This window comes from Sorex araneus, chromosome 2, assembly GCF_027595985.1.
Source record: "Sorex araneus isolate mSorAra2 chromosome 2, mSorAra2.pri, whole genome shotgun sequence".
Lineage (NCBI taxonomy): Eukaryota > Metazoa > Chordata > Mammalia > Eulipotyphla > Soricidae > Sorex > Sorex araneus.
In genome coordinates this window covers 213,002,194-213,019,707 of record NC_073303.1, presented here as the reverse complement: position 1 = coordinate 213,019,707, position 17,514 = coordinate 213,002,194, and the positions used below count along the sequence as shown (strand labels likewise).

Genomic DNA, 17,514 nt, shown 5'->3' with positions numbered 1-17,514 from the left:
GGCTCTTCAAAGACCACAGGGTTGAAACGAAATCTATTTCTAAACACCCCTCAGCAGTTTCTTATTCTGCAGTCTAAAAAGCACTTATAAAATCTTGTGCCTGCATGCCTCGCATTCAATGCACATATTGAACGTTTAAAAGCTCCTTTCCCATTGGTGCCAAAGGATATCTTTTCTGCTCTTCTGCAGTGGAGGGTCAATACCCGCCATCCACAGCACTGCAGTCTCCTAGAAAAATCCATACAAACACCCCATGCCTGCACTCCTTTCCCCCTCTGACAGGCAGAGTAGGTGACATTTCCTTCCGTGTGGCAGTCATTTCTGGAATGGGTAGGGTGGATCTTTTCTTTCCATCCTGTGTTTTTAAAACGGATGACTACAATAACTTGCTATGTCCGTGCCAAGGCAGGTAGGACACACACACAGCCTGGGAAGCAATCTCTTTACCAAAGCTCCGCATTCGTCACACCCTTGTTAGAGTTGTGTCCGATTCCAACCTATTTACTTTAAATAGGCAGTGCAAAGGAGTGATGGGACAACGTCCCAAGAAGAGAAATAAAAACAGTTTAAGGGGCAGAAAATAGATGCTTTGAAGGAGGTTAAAGCAATTATGGTGTTTCAGCCTTCAGGGAAAAAATGAGCCGTGATTTGATCACACTCTCCTGCACGCAATTTGAAATGGTTTTATTCAAAGAATGGTGGGTGACCAGTTCTTCACGCTCAGAGTAAAACAAACAAGAGGAAATTCTACTTAAATCAAATTTCCTGATCTTCATATTATACAGAGACCAAAGCCCATGGGTCTCCATCCCTGGATATTTTCAAAAGGACACGAGGGAGCTTTGTCTGTATTCTCCTGCCAAGAATCTTGAGGCATCCTTCACTGTTTTTCTTTATGATGTTATAAATCAGAAACTACATCTGCTATGTAGTTCATAGCAAAGCAAAGCTGGATCCATGAACAGTTTGTTCTAGACTATATGTAATATACGAACTCAGTCTTGCAACCCATACCATTTAAAAGTAAACAGCCATTGCTCATTGCCATATGCCATATGTTTAAATTAAGTTACAAGTTTCCAAATGGCAGGTAGGTGGGCTTACCTGTGGCTCAGTTAAGACTATAAACTGGATGTTTTATCTGGAGTGCCTGGCTCTATATGTAGATGGTTACCCTGTGTCAGTTCCTTCCACAACGAAGGATTGGGAAGCCAACCCCAACCCATTGAACATGTGTATCAGTTGAGTTTCGGGAGCCAGTGGAAGAGTAATGGAAAGTTATCAGGACTTGAAGCCAAAAGTCTAGTAACAAAGCTGGGAAAATCAGTTACTCCGAATCTAAATTTTCTTCATTTGGAGAAACGAAACAGTACCCAGTATCATTTTCCTCAGACTAAATGAGGTTATGTAAGGGATTTGATGACTCAGTAGTGATGCTCATTGAATCAAGAAAACAAACTCATATAATCCAAAGTCAAACTAGTACAACTGCTGGGAATGTTCTTAATTTGTTATATAGCGACCTTCAATTGTGATCCCAGGATGTGGCATTAAAAAAAAAAAAGAAGAAGCAAAGTCTTCTATTGGTCTTGCTCCAGAGACCCACAAATAAATCTCAAGAGATCAAAAAGCCTCAAGAAATCTCGGATCTATGCATAGCTGAAAAATCCAGGACACTTGGGAGCGAGTTGGGCTAACCCAGTGCTCACCCAAACAAAGCTCCTGCAGCCATTGCTCTGACAATCCCAAAATCACCACCATGGTCCCTCTCTTCATCCCCCCATACACACAACCCCCGGCCCCAGACTCTACTGTCTTGGGACAGACCTCATCAAGAGATTAATCTTCCGAAAATTCAGGTATGTGGATTTTGCGACTGAAATCTCTAGGCTTTCTTAGAGTCCCTATGGACTATCTCCCCCTACCTCTCTGCACTTCTGGAAGCCTCAGCAGTCATGACCATATTCCAAAGCTACCACCCAGTTAAAAGAGCGAGTCCAGCTGTACCTTCTGATAAAAAATACTGAACTCCCTGAACAACCATAATAACCTTTAAATACCTGTACTGCAAACCATAGTGCACAGAATGGGGAGAGAAACAAGGCAAATGCCTGCCATAGAGGCAGGTGGTGGTGGGGGGGTGGGGGGGGTGGAGGGAAGATGGTGGGGAGAGAGAAACAGGGGACATGGGGACATTAGTGATTGGAAACATACACTGGTGGAGGAACATTGTATGATTGAAACCCAATCATGAACAGCTTTGTAATGGTCTACCTCACGATGATTCAATATTTGAAAAAAGCAATGAAAAAAAGAAGCAAAGTATATTTAGTGATCTTACTTAGGCTTAAACGGTAAAATGGTAAGTTGATTTCCTACTGTCATTTTCAGCCATGAGTTCAGATCCTTGTAAAAATCTACAGGAAAGGGGGCTGAAGCAATAGCACAGAGGGTAGGGCGTTTGCCTTGCACACGGCCAACCCGGGTTCGATTCCCAGCATCCCATCTGGTTCCCCGAGAACCGTCAGGAGTGACTCCTGAGTGCAGAGCCAGGAGTAACCCCTGAGCATCACTGCGTGTGACCCCCAAAAAAAATCCACAGGAAAGAAGAGAGATTAAAATGGCCATATAGGGCTGGAGAGATAGTAATGCGGTCTGTGGCTGAATTGATCCCTGGCATCCCTTATGGTCCCCTGAGTACCAGTGGGAGTAATTCCTGAGTGCAGAGCCGGAATAACCCCTGAGCATCACCAGGTGTGGTCCCAAAACAACAACAAATGAAAAAAGGTAGAATAGAGAGAGCATTCCTGCACCTCTTCATCACTAGCTTTAAAGTCCCACGTCTGGGGGTGGAAAGAACTCACTGGGCAGAGTGCAAAGTGCATGCTTTGCATGTGGGAAGCTTGGGTTCAGTCCCTGGCACTGCTTGGTCCCCTGGATAACCGTCACTGTCACTGTCGCTGTCGTCCCATTGTTCATCAATTTGCTGGAGCAGGCACCAGTAACGTCTCCATGGTGAGACTTGTTGTTACTGTGTTTGGCATATCGAATACGCCATGGGGAGCTTGCCAGGCTCTGCCGTGCAGTGGGATAGTCTCAGTAGCTTGCCAGGCTCTCCGAGAGGGATGCAGGAATTGAATCCGGGTCGGCCACATGCAAGGCAAACGCCCTACCCACTGTGTTATATTTTCCCTAGTGAAAGAAACAGGTCTGGGAATGTGCCAGGGTTCCCAGCTTGTGCAGTGAGTGAGATGTATGCTTTCACCAGAGGAAAGAGTGAGGAGAAGTCAGCGTGAAGGAAATGAGGGTAGTGGATCGGGTGTGCCAGGCTAGAGGATGTGCATGGTGCTCAGGCATTAATCTGGGGCATGTGGAGTACTCAGGAATGGGGTCAGGGCTGGAAGGCTAGAAAAAGGCTTAATGAGAGTTAGCTAAAATGGTGGGCTTGGAACAAGTGTCTCGGGCTGCCTGTCTAGTAAAGAGGAGGCTAGAAATGAAGCAAGAACCTAGAAAGATGGATCCATCCCCTCGTTTACCTGGTGAACTCTTTTATTAATTAATTAATTAATTAATTAATTAATTTGCTTTTTGGGTCACACCCGGCGATGCACAGGGGTCACTCCTGGCTCATGCATTCAGGAATTATCCCTGACGGTGCTCAGGGGACCATATGGGATGCTGGGATTCAAACCCGAGTTGGCCGCTTGCCAGGCAAATGCCCTACCCGCTGTGCTATCGCTCCAGCCCCTACCTGGTGAACTCTTCAGCAGAGAAAAGACATCAATGAATTCCACCTGGTCACTACAATTTGAACATGGGAATTTATTCTGTCTGATGGCAGAGCCCTCTCCCAAATTATCTTCACCCTCATACTCCAAATGGACCAGGGAAACACTTTTCTTTCTTGCAGGACATGGAGCCTCATCAGATACTCTGAATATGTATTATTCTCCAAGACTAGTTATAGATCCGTGTGGCAGTTCCACAAAGACAAGGGGAAGAAGGTCTCCTAAAATGTCTTCAGTTTTCTACCACAATTGGGTCAGTTCAGGAAGGAATGCACTTACCTGGCCCTCCGTGTCTTGGGGACAAGGTGGGCTTCACTCTAGAGACCCTCGGTCCTACTCTCAGAAGTGCTGTCAGGTGAATAACCAGGGCTGCTGTCTCTTAGATATCAATCTCATGCACCCTGGCTGCCTTTTCTGTATTTTTTTTTCTCACTTAGTTGTAGCCATTTTTTTTTTCTTATAATGATATGCCACAGAAAAGCAGCATACCATCAAAAGCCATTTCAAGGGAAAACTTTACTTTTGCACCGTGTCTGAATGTGTAAAATATTGATAAAAAGAACACAGCATTCAGTCACGCTTTCCTTTCCTGTCTTTGAGAAGCGCTTCCTCTGAGAAGCAGGCGAGGGGAAGGGGCCTGGTGGGTGTTTCACAGAAGCAAGTCGGGTTCTCACCCCGCTCTCTCCCTCGCTCTGTCTCCACAGAGCGCCAGAAAGCTCTGAATATCTGCTACTCTGACTTGAGTCAAGTGTTGATTTGAAGCTTGGGGACTCTCTTGTTCCGGTGCCATTTTATTTCTGTCTTTGCTGCTTCTCTGGAATGACTTTCTCTCCTCAATTGGGATTAGGGAAAAGAGGCAAAAAAAAACGAGGCTGTTTTTGTCCCGAGTCCTGGACCCAATTCGAGCTTGAACAAAAGAAGACTTCCACACATTCCAGCCTGACTCATAAAAAGACAACACGGGTATTTAAGGCCAACATATGTTTCTTATAAAGTGACTTCTCCTCCGTCCATGGCCATTTCTCTGTTCAGCTTCTAGAGACAGTAAGGAAGAACCAGATTAGCTCTGAAAAAAAAGGCGAGTTTTTAAGGGCTCGGCACCTTCTCATTTTCCCTTGGAATGTTCCAAAAATTGGGTTCATTCTAACTCATCTTTGCAGGATGCTGTTGCTTGCCTATGGCTTCCCTCAGGGGTCTGTTCCACACATAGGGACCCCCCTGACACGCACAGGTGAAGAACGATAGTTTGCACCTTGTGCTTTTCCCATTTTACAAACAGTCAGGCTATGAGTTTGGGGGGATAATTTCAAATTCTATTTCTGTTTTTTTTTTTTTTTTTTGCTTTTTGGGTCACACCTGGCAATGCTCAGGGGTTACTCCTGGCTCATGCACTCAGGAATTACTCCTGGCGGTGCTTGGAGGACCATATGGGATGCCGGGGATCGAACCCGGGTTGGCCGAGTGCAAGGCAAACGCCTTACCCACTGTGCTATCGCTCCGGCCCCTCAAATTCTATTTCTTCAGATAGGAACTTTACCAAGGATGGATGCTGGCCTATCAAATGCGTTCACAAGGCCAAGGCTCCGAACAGACTTGTACTTGGGCAACGTGGTGAAGACAACAGAAATGACCTTCTTCAGTTATCCATGACAAATTGTGGTGACCAAGAAAGCGAATAATTGACTATCCGAGATCAAAGGTGGAGTATTGAACGATGGCAAGGCAGAAATAGAAGTCCTATTTATTTCCATTGTAACTGTCAGACGGGGAAGGGGAAAATAAACACGAGTAAGGAGAAACTACGGGCCGAGAAAGATGAAAAATCTGAATGACACAAGAGAATGCTGTTGAATAAATGGGATCCAGTCCTCTGGCACCCAGGGGTTACGCCTCGGGACCCTCAAAGTCCTGGGAATGAGTGTGTCAGGGCGCCGGGAAGAAAGATTGTGAAGACCAGACGTCCCTTCATCAGGGAGAGGCAGAACCTGAGAGAAAGTATAAGGGCTAAAGTGTTTGTCTTGCATGAAGCTGACCAGGAGTGACCCCTGAACAGAGCCAGGAGAAGGCCCTGAGCACTTGCTGGGTGTGCCCACCATGCACAGGAGGCCTTGGGGTCACGCTTTGTGATGGTCTGCCCAGCTCTGTGGGTGGGACTGGAGGGCTCACTGGAGGGCTCCAGGACGTGATGCTGCTTCGGTCCTGTGGTGCCTAGGGACATACAGTGCTAGGGACTGAGTTCAAGACCTTGTGCAAGCCAGGTGTGCACTCTGAGCCTTTTCTCTGTCTCTCTGGCTCCTACGGTTCAGTTTTTATTTTATTTTTATTTTTATGTTTTGCTTTTTGGGTCACACCTGGCGATGCACAGGGGATACTCCTGGCTCTGCACTCAGGAATTAACTCCTGGCGGTGCTCGGGGGGACCATATGGGATGCTGGGAATCGAACCCGGGTCAGCCGCGTGCAAGGCAAACGCCCTACCTGCTGTGCTATCACTCCAGCCTCACAGTTCAGTTTCTAATATGACAGGCCAGGTATTTTGTAAATGAAGCAGGTGACTTGTCAACGGGGATAAAGTAACAGGTGCTGAGAGAAAAGGCTCAAGAGGGCTGACGATTGAGTAGAGTCGTCCCTGGTGTTTTGCTGGGTCCTCCACGAGAGCCCGTCCCTCCCACACTCATGCCAATCTCCTTCCAGACCGGTGAGCAAAACACCACGGGCTAAGAAGCTCTCTGAACTTCCAAACCAATGCAATCTTTCACAATCTTCAGGCAGGCCATAAAGACTAGGGTTCTAGTAGAAGTGAAAATAATCAAATTGCGAATGATCGATTGAAGAAAGGCTGACGACACTGACGTGTTTCAGTTCATCAGAGCATCTGCGTGGCTCGGCTATGTGGTGGGCCGGCCAGGGGGGTGACTGGACTGAGTCCACTGTCTCTCAAGGCGGGCGGCCACCGGCCTGCATCACAGAGTTCAGCGCAATGTGTGTGAAGAGAAAAATGAACACCAGAAAAGGGCCAGGGCCAGAGGTCCGGATGACAGGGCACTCCAACGAGCTCTCTGAAGACCGCGAGGGAAGCCAGAGAGAGTTATTTGAAGAGCAGGAGACTTGTGGAGGATCACAGTGGGCACCTTTTAACATCTGAAGGACCGTCAAGTGGAAGATGGATGGCCCTGGGCCGGCGGAGACGTCTTTCTCTTCTAAATGGTTTATTTGTATTTTAAAAACTGCACAGATGTAACATGCTGCTTATGCAACAGTAAAAAGACCTTTTTTAAACAAACGTTCTGTGAAGTAAATATGTGCATATAAATATACAACATCCATTCCTGAGGGCGATGGGTGTCATAAACAGGAGGAGGTCCAGGTCGGGGAATAATGAAATCCCGCTGAGCCAGCAACACAGGCCGGCTGGCCGTGGGCAGGTAAGGAGGAATTACTGATGGTCTCCTCAGCATCACCAGGTGTGATCCCGGAGACCACCAAGCATTACTGGGGGTGGGTGGGCAGTAACCCCCAGCATGGCAGGGCCACAGTCTCACAATACCTTAGACCCTAGCATTGAATCACTGGCCTTATTATTATTATTATTATTTTTGTTTTGGTTTTGGGTCACACCTGGTGATGCACAGGGGTTACTCCTGGCTCTGCACTCAGGAATTACTCCTGGCGGTGCTCAGGGGACCATATGGGATGCTGGGAATCGAACTCAGGTCGGCTGCATGCAAGGCGTTTGCCCTCCCCGCTGTGCTATAGCTCCAGCTCCTCCAGCCACTGACCTTATTGACAACAGTTTTGCCAAAAGAATGCCCCAGACCCTCTGAGTACTGTACCCACCTCACCCCCTCCCCTCTAACACCCCCCCCCAAATCACCATATGACTTACTATACACGGGTGGAAGTTGCACCTTTGCATATGACAACATGCTTTGCATCTTATTCCTGGCACCCTAGAGTCCATTGTGCAACTGCTCCACCCCTGCCCCCCAATACACACACACACACACACACACACACACACACACACACACACACACACAAATTAAAAAGTAAACCAGATCATCCTGATAAATTTCACAGGGTAGCAGAAAAAAAAAAAATCAGTGAAGAAGTACATGTACTAGGGGCCAAAAAGACACTAACAGGAAAACTCATCAAAAATGTGCCAGGCGGGAGACAGTTTTTAAATGTTTTCCTCGGGGCAAGGTTCAAGGTTTAAGCTCGTTCTAATCACTGTGCTAGAGAAGCATTCCTAATCATGAGATCACACCGCAACACCCTCATGAGAAACACTAACAAATCCCAGGTTTCTGTGTCCCGACTTCTATGGGTCTATTCAAATGTACATTTCAAAACGTTTAGCATCAGTCAACAAGTCACAGGCTCAGCGGAACAAGAGGCTCTTAGAACACAATCATCATTTTCCCGTTGGCTGGTCCCATTCACAGCGCCTCTCAAAGGACAGACACAGATGGAGGCTTTCCACAGGCAAACCTTTAGAGCCTCAGTTTTAGGAGGGCGGCTCAGAAGAAATAAGAGAGGGCATTAATAGAGACATTCGTTATAATTTGAAACATGAGTTGGTTGTTCCAAAGGCCAACCCGTAGCGCTTAAAGCCAAGTGCTTAGAAACTACTGCAGAATCCCGAAGCAACGCATCCTAATGACGATCACGTCCCTTCAATCACAGATGAAAAGTTAACACTTTCTCGCGTTTGGCTGGGATCATTTAGAGCCATTTGTTGTAGCTGTGAGGTCTCTCATAAGGGAATCAACATCGCCATTTGGTTTCCACATGAAGGACTGTTGGAAGCTAGAAAGTCTTTGAAGGGCATCTATTTTTGCCTCGAGGTCTGGTGGGGTCAGAGGTCACACGAACCTTCCAGATGATTCATCTCTGCTGGCAGTGGCGTTCTCACCAATGGGGGCGGGGGGCTGGGGGTGTCTCTGCGAGTGTGGGGTTTCTGCATCCATTCGACGCTTGTGTTTATTTCCTGTTAATATTGTTTTCACCCGTTTCTTGAGGTCTAAGGAATCTAAAGACAATGTAACACGCACACTCAAGGGAGAATTCATTGGACCAGTGAACCGAACCAAAACTCAGCTTCCTGATCAACTCAGTGTTTGATCTCCTTCGGGAGGGAGGCATCCGCGTTGACAGCCCTTAAATGTCGAATTTATCTGCCTACCCAGTTGCAATCTTTCTCCCCTCACTGACTCCGTTGTAATTTTGCCGCTGGAAAAAAAAAAAAAAAAAAAGAAAGAGACCTCGGACCCAAGAGAAGTCTCAATGGCCCAAGGATGCACATCAGCCAAGTGGATTTCTCCTCTCTGTGAAAACCTGGGGCGTTGAAAGCACTTTGAAGAGCTGAAACAAACATAAAATAGGGAGAGGAGGGGAGGGGAGAGACAATAGCTCAGGGACTTAGTCCTCCTGAGGTGTAAGCACTGAATCTCAGGTGGAGGACTGTGACCTAATCACAACCAGTTGGACTCCACCACGGAACGAACCTCAGTCACTGCTACCTAGGAAGGCAGGTCTCCACTTAGGTAGATGACTCTCTCCCACATGCCGGCAAAGAAGATGCTCACCAGTGGGACTCTATTTCCTTGTTGTGTGGTGCACTGCTTCCCAGCTGCTGGTCACACTGTTCACTTGACCCCACAATGTCACTGTCACTGTCATCCCGTTGCTCATCGATTTGTTTAAGCGGGCACCAGTAATGTCTCTCATTGTGAGGCTTGTTTGTTACTGTTTTTGGCATATCGAGTACACCACGGGTAGCTTGCCAGGCTCTGCCGTGCAGGTGCGATACTCTCTGTAGCTTGCCGGGCTCTCTGAGAGGGACAGAGGTATCGAACACGGGTTGGCTGCGTGAAAGGGGAACGTCCTACCTGCTGTGCTATCACTCCAGTCCACCACAATGTCAACTGCTACAATTTCCTATGAGCCTTCCTTCTCTCAGCTGTTCCTCTCTTGGAGGGTCATTGAGAAGGTGTCCTGTGTCCAATACAGAAAGCCGGAATCGCTAATGTCATTTCCAAGCCAACTTTGGATCACAAACCATTTATTAGCAGTGCAGGGAGCAGAGCCGTGGCCAGTGACCGTCGCTCACAAATATTGTTGGGTTTGCAAAGCCTCTTTAACTCACTTCATTGCAGGTCTGAAGAAGCCAGGATGCAGGAAGGTGAACAGTTTGGCCATACTCAAATTTGAGCCCTACGTTTCACTTACAGGTTCTTTCTTCAATATGCTCTGTTTGCGTGGGAGAATAATTCTCCCACTCTGGGTGGCTCATTCTCATCCAGTTTCCTGGCTGTTCCTGCAGGGTGACTGGGTAACCGAGGACGTTGTCCACCATTCTCGAGGGAATATCACGATTCTGCCCAGCTCACCCTTCCTGCCCGAATCCACCGCTACCTTTTGTCGGCTGACACGGGGTTGCCATCCTAAGTTCCTGGTGACCACGCTCCGTCTTATTCCCTTTGCAAAACTCCATCTAAAAATGTCGAACGCTAGGGAATTTCCCTCCAGACAATTAGCAGGGACTAAAATAGTGGAAATGAGAACAAATGGGAGTGACCCAGAAGAAAAAGAGAGTGCACCCAGAGAGATCATTCGCTCTGGAGCCGGTATGTTGCGAGGCAGCGTCTGGAGACAGCAAGGTCCCTCGGCTCCCGTCCTACATCGATGAAAACATGTGCTGGGAATCTAGGTATGCCCTACATTAGGGAGTGGAGTGGACGGCTGCAGACAGTGGGCAGAGCCAAACCGCCAATCTGAAAGCAAATCTGGCTCACACTGTTGGGTAATAGCTACAGTGAACAAAAGCATTCTGTCCAGATGGCAGGTTCGGTCTCCAAAGGAGCATGAAATTTTCAACCATAAAAAATGCACGAAAATTAAACCCATGCGACCTGGAGTGTAAGGGCGCCCCTGTCACACCACACCACACTCCGGCTGATCAAATGAGGGCTCCCAAGCTCTTTCTTCTCCTCTCTTGCTTGTGCTCTGGTGGCAAACATGCCCCCAGTGCCTGCTCCATGCCAGGGACGGGGTTCTTGCAGGGGACCCAAGAGAACAGTCTGCTCTTAGGAGCCGCACGCTTGGGTAGAGAGCAGTGCCGGGGGTGGCAAAGTGTCGATATGCTGCGCAGTGAGGTTCCGGGGGGCATGACCAGACCAGGAGGGTGACCTGAGCGTTGATCCCAGGGGGAAGCAGGCTCATTCGGGGTCAGAAGACAGGCGTGGGAGTTGGGGTGCTGGGAAGATGGGCTGGGGCCAGGAACAGGACCCGGCAGGTTGCCGGAAGGGTTTAGATGGATTCAAACGTTCAGCTCCGAAGGGCAAAGAGCAGAGACTTTGTTTGATGATCTTGCTGTGGTTGAACAGGGTGGCCCGGAGTGGGGCAGAACTGACCAAGGCCAACAAGATCCTGTCACTGAAGTTTATCTGACTTTAGTTGTGATGCAGGTGCCATGCCCTAGAGCACTCCGGGCTCCCTCCTGGTGGGCTCCGGGGACAGTCTGTGGCACTTATGACTGAAGTCGGACCTGCTGCGTGCAAAGCAAGCCCCTCCCCCGCCCCTGTGCTATCTCCTGGGCCCTGTCATTTAAGTGAGAGAAGGGACGCCAGGGCCGTGGACAGGCTGCTTATTCCCAAGGCCATCTGCAGTCTAGATGGACAGGATACATGTCAGACAGTGGAGTGGTGCAGGGAGGGGGGATCGTGCTTTTCAGGTGCCTCTGTGCCCAGGGGCCACAGGGGGTGTTTCTCCCACACCAGCCCTCTTCATACTTTGGGCTCCTGCACACCCACCATAAGCGGTGTTGTTCCCAGACTGAGTGTGCCTACTTGCATAGGTTCCTTTTTTTTTTTTTCTTTTTGGGTCACACCCAGCGATGCTCAGGGGTTACTCCTGGCTTTACACTCAGGAATTGCTCCTGGCAGTGCTTGGGGGACCATATGGGATGCCGGGGATCGAACCCAGCTTGGCCATGTGCAAGGCAAACGCCCTACCTGCTGTGCTATCACTCCAGCCCCGCATAGGTTCCTTTTAAGACGATTATAAAGAGTTCAAATTGGTCTAAATATTGCCATGGCCCTTTCAAACAACGAGGCTCTCTATGTGTGTGGATGTAGGGGAGAGAGGGAGTCATCCCTGTTGGTGCTCCTCAAGGTGCCTGTCAGGCTCTGATGTGCCGGGGATCAAACCTGGCCTCGTGCGCATGTGCCCTAGCCCTCTGGGCTTCCTCCCGAGCCCAGCGATACCATTTCCAAGCAAACGTCTAAGCAGAGTTGAGTGGCTTCTGAAAGAGGCGTGGAGGGGACACAAAGGTAAGGGGGGATTCCTGCTGCCAAGAGTCAGGGAGGGGAGCACAGTCCCTCAGTGACGCTGCAGAATGCAAAATGAGGCAGCAGCTCGAGGACCGAACCAGGTGGGACAGAAGAAGCAGGCAAGATGTCAAGGAAGAGGGGCTGGAGCGATAGCACAGCGGGTAGGGCGTTTGCCTTGCACGTGGCCAACCCGGGTTCGATTCCCAGCATCCCATATGGTTCCCCAAGCACCGCCAGGAGTAATTCCTGAGTGCAGAGCCAGGAGTAACCCCTGAGCATCGCTGGGTGTGACCCAAAAAGAAAAAAAAATGTCAAACACCCAGGGATGTGACTCCTGAGTGGAGTGTGCATGCGTTTACACATGTGCACACACACGTGCACACACAAACACACTCATACACATATACACGCACTCATATATATGCACGCACACATACCGCCCACATAAACACGCATGTGCACATGTACACAAATGTATGCACACAAATAAACCCTCACCCACAAAGTAGGATCCAAGTCGAATCTTCCAGAAGACGCCCTGACCTGGGCGTCATAGGCAAGGAGGGAGGTGGCGGCATCTCATGCAGACAGTGGCAGGGGAGAGTGAGCTCTCCAGGTGGGAGTCTGTGGCCCAGGCTTCCGGGCACTTAGGACGAGAGGACATGGAGGCAGAGAGAGGCGACCACGGCGGCCACAGAGACCGGAGCGGACTCGGAAGGTGAGAAGCCAGTGCTGGGACTGAGACAGGACAGAGGCATGCCGCCCTATTAGGGTTTTAGGAGGCTGCCTACAGGGGTACCAGGTAAGGCAACGGCTCCTGTGAGGATCGCGCATGAGGCTCTTTGATGGAGTCTACAAGGAGAGGTGCTGGGGAACCGGCACCCGCTGTGGGCGGGAGTCAGCAGACCCAGGGAGTTAATCCAGACCCCTGAAAACAACACTGGAGAGAGGAAACAGGGACCCTTCTGGGAATAAGAAAAACCATCCAGTTTTCAGGGCTTTTTATTTGCTCTCACCCTATAACTCGTCCCCGAGAAGAACTGGAAAGGAGATTCTATAAACGAAGACAAGAGAAAGCAAAATAAAGAAACGTGCATGAAAATCAAGCTAGAAAGATCCAGGGAAGCCAGAATGAACGATACAAACATAAAGAACAATCACTTAAAAAAACGCAAGCACTGTAAAAGTGACACTCTTTTCTAGAAGTGCTCACAAGGGGCTGGAGCAATAGCACAGAGGGGAGGGCGTTTGCCTTGCATACGGCGGACCCGGGTTTGATTCCCAGCATCCCATATGGTCCCCCAACCACTGCCAAGAGTAAGTCCTGAGAGAAGAGCCAGGAGTAACCCCTGAGCATCGCTGGGTGTGACCCAAAAAGCAAAATAAATAAATAAATAAAGTGGTCACAAATGGCAAAGTTTACACAGCTCAGAGGTCAAAACGAGGCCCGCCCTCCCTCCCTCCAGCCTCAAGCTTTCCTCGAAGGGTATGTGAGAGAAAAGTGCCCAGTGGCACCTGGGAAAGGGGACTCTGTGTGAGGAAACAAGCAACACACATTTCCCCAGAGACGTTTCTTATGCTTCTCAGAGAAAGACTCAAGGCATGTAGGGGCCCCGGGTCTGAAGGTCAGTCTTGATTCTAGGGGGATCTTGGACGAGGAATCGACCCCAAGTACTGTTTCTCAAACTCTGAAATGCTGACTAGAAAGCTGACTGGAGTGGTGCAGGGGTGGTGGGATGGGACAGAAGGACAAATTCTGAGGAGTGTCCCAAGGAGAACCCTGCCACTGTGGAGGGCCTCAGAGGGGCCGCCCCGTGATGGGAGGCAGGTGTCCCGGGGCCTGAGGTAAGGCAGAGAAGCCTGGCTTTATACGTTCAGGCAACAGTGAGGATGGGAGAGGCACACGGAGCCAGACAGGTGGCTCAGGAGAGGATGTGCTGGTTGCCATGGAGATCCCGGGATAAGCTGCATTTCAGGAGGAGGTGAGAAGAGGACCCTCCATGGAGGAGGACGAGAGGAAGTGAGCAAGAAAGTTCCAGCAGAGACTGAACCCAGAAAGGAAAAAAGGACAAAGGCTCTGTGTGTGTGTGTGTGTGTGTGTGTGTGTGTGTGTGTGTGTGCGCGCGCGCTATGCCTTCCTCCTCTCTCTAGAAGCAGGGGGGATGTCCTAGCTATAAGAACCCCTAAACATCTCAGTGGTTTAGCACAATACATGTTAAGACAGCAGCCCAGGAAAGACGTCAATTAGCAGCAAGGGCAGGGGGCGGGGGTCCCAGAGAGGGAGGCACCTGGTGCTTTGCCTGTTCAGCAAACACCTCTAGAGCCACGTTGGTCTGTCAGTTCCTAGTGGGCAGGACAGGGAAGAGAGCCCGGTCAGAGGCTCTAGAAGGTTCCTAGCATCCACGCAGCCAATCACCACCGACTGGATGGCCAAAACCTACAGTTCTAGACAGTGCAGGTCTGAACTCAAGGGGTCATCTGGGTTCAGTGTCTTTGGAAAGCTCCAGAGGAGACTCCTTCATTGGCTAACTCGCTCCTGGGAGCTCCTAGCAACCGTTGGTGTGTCTCCTCGGCTTCTGTGGGCCTGATCCCCACTTTAATGCTTCCCTGCATCTGTCTTCACCTGTCAGTTTCCAGGGACACCAGCTCCTGGTCTCACAAGCCTCCTCCCACAGTCCAGCGTGATGCACGCGGCCAGAGCGATAGCACAGCAGGTAGGGCGTTTGCCCTGCACATGGCCGACCTGGGTTCGATCCCCGGCATCCCATATGGTCCCCCCCAGCAACGCCAGAAGTAATTCCTGAGTGCAGAGCCAGGAGTAAGCCCTGAGCATCACTGAGTGTGACCAAAAAAAGCAAAAAACTAAAACAAAAACAAAAACAAAAACCAACCACAAAAACTAGGTTTCTAAGCAAGGTCATACTGGCAAGCACACAAGAATGAGGAGTTCAGTGTCTCTGCGCTACAGGTGTGGGTGGCTGGAGATTAAACGAGGAAACCATTAGAATGCGTAAGAGACTTTGGAGGACCAGGGCTGGGCAGTTGTTGCACACCAGATACCAGTCAGGCCACCCTGGCTGCAACTCAGCCACACAGCCACAGTGGAAGGCCCAGGAAGTTGATCCTGCAGGCCCGAGAGGAGAGGGAACAGGAGGAGAAGATGCCCCTGGAGAGACACCTAACTGGGCCCTAGTAAGCCAAGCGGAGGGGGCTGTGGTGGTTCAGGGAAGCTCAAGGGCGCAGGGGACAAAGGAAGTGTCTGTCTCCTGGGACGGATACGGAAGGAAGGGGCGTGGCTAGCAGAGAGAGCACGACAAGGAAACTGGGCGGAGAGAGTTGGCAGCTCTGTGGGCAGAGGCCGAAGACCGAAGCCCAGGACGAGCGGGTGCCAGGCCAGGCTGGGGTCTAGCTCAAGAGGAGGTGGGACCCAAATCGCCGGAAGAAACGAGTGCATCGCAGAAGCTGAACGCAGCCAGGCATCGATGCCTGGGAAATGCCACATGATCAGGGCAAAGAGGGCCCGGCTTCGTCCGCCTTTTCAAACCCGTCGCCTGATTTTCCCCGAGGCATGACCTGGGACGTGCTTATTGGGTTTCTGCTGCCAGCTTCAGGATCCAAGGTCATACTCTCAAAGCCTGTACTCGACCCCCAAGCCACGGCTCCCGGTTCTGTTTTGGCATATGCACACTCCGCTGAGACATGTTAGAAAGCCCACGCGTGCTACTTCTCTCTTGCAAGCACCGCTGGATACTCCTAGCACGGTGAGCGGAGAGTTCTTAGAGAAATACTGGGTCAGCCAGAAGACTGCCCGCTGACAGTGCAGTCAGAGAGCCATTAACTCTGTGCCCTCATGTAACTGCAGATCTATCTGAGGTACCCGGGGGGCTGCAGCAGGGTAGTGGCACCTCCAGGGCTCTGACCCCCAGACATGCCCACTCAGGAAGATGTCAGGGGGGAGGGGTCTACAGCAGACAGAAACTGCTGGAAGATCTCAGAATTCCGTGTTTTTTTTGTGTGTTTTTTTTTTTTTTTTTTGCTTTTTGGGTCACACCCGGCGATGCACAGGGGTTACTCCTGGCTCTGCACTCAGGAATTACTCCTGGCGGTGCTCAGGGGACCCTATGGGATGCTGGGAATCGAACCCGGGTCGGCTGCGTGCAAGGCAAACGCCCTACCCGCTGTGCTATCACTCCAGCCCCAGAATTCCATTTTCTGGTTGGTTTTGGTTTTTCTGGTCACATCCAGCGTGTTCAGGGCTTACTCCTGACTCTGCTCTCAGGGGTCACGCCTGGTGGGCTCAGGAGACCATAGGGGGTGCCTGGGATCAAACCCAGGCCAGCCGTTTGCAGGGCAAACACTATCCGCTGTACAATCGCGCTGGCGCCCCGGCTTCTTGCTTCCATAGGGGCCACACCTAGCAGAGCTGGGGTGACGCTCAACTTGGATGGGCAGGCCCGCGAGTTGGCGGCCCAGGGACGAGCAGGACCACACATGGCAATGCTTGGGGATGACCCTGAGGCTCCGGAGTTCTAATCCAGGGCCTTAATTGTGCCGGCAACGGGCTCTAACCCTGGCGCTGTCTCCACGGATCCACTCCAACCTTTCGTGTCTGTTTTGATTTGGTGGGAGGTCACACCCAGCAATGCTCGGGAGTTCCTCCCGTCTTTGCACATAGGAATGACCCCGTCCGTGCCTGGGGGACCATCTGGGATGCCGAGGATCCAACCTGAGTCAGGTGCGTGCAAAGGAAGCGCCCTCGCTGCTATATTCTCTCCGCCCAGGCCCCAACACTCCCGTCTTTTAAGGGACAGGGTCCTACTGGCTGTGTCAGGGGTGAGAAATGGCCCGGGGTGGCTTCTGTGACAACCTGGCCTGCAAGTGGAGGGGACTGCCGTTTGCACTAATCGCAGCAAAACCAACCTGTGGTCTGAGCAAACCCAGCCCATGAGAGACAGTATAGGAGGTGCATTAAGTGGCCTTTCAGGACTATGGCTTGAAGACTGTGTGCACTGTTAGAGCTTCCTTAAAGGATGTTTAGCCAGTTCTCTCCCTGGGTGAAAGCACCATGTGAAAAGCAGAGTGGTGGAAGTATAGATACTGTAGGGAAGTTTGAATTAGCAGTGTGGCCAGCCAAGGATAGCACTGTAGCACTGTTGTCCCGTTGTTCATCGATTTGCTCGAGCGGGCACCAGTAACATCTCCATTGTGAGACTTGTTGTTACTGTTTTTGGCATATCGAATATGCCACAGGGAGCTTGCCAGGCTCTACCGTGTGGGTGGGATACTCTGGGTAGCTTGCCGGGCTCTCCGAGAGGGATGGAGGAATTGAACCCGGTTTGGCCACGTGCAAGGCAAACGCCCTACCCGCTGTGCTATCATTTCCCCCCTCTT

General features: G+C 50.5%; 1 protein-coding gene and 1 non-coding gene across 2 annotated transcripts in view; both read right to left on the bottom strand.

Moving 5' to 3' along the window:
* PPM1H (protein phosphatase, Mg2+/Mn2+ dependent 1H) overlaps positions 1–17,514 on the bottom strand; it is a 331,573-nt gene that overhangs the window by 130,999 nt on the left and 183,060 nt on the right. The gene's annotated exons all lie outside the window — the stretch shown is intronic.
* Positions 4,234–4,368, bottom strand: LOC129403023 (small nucleolar RNA SNORA15). Its single transcript, XR_008629013.1, has one exon. It is a non-coding gene; the product is annotated as a small nucleolar RNA SNORA15 (small nucleolar RNA).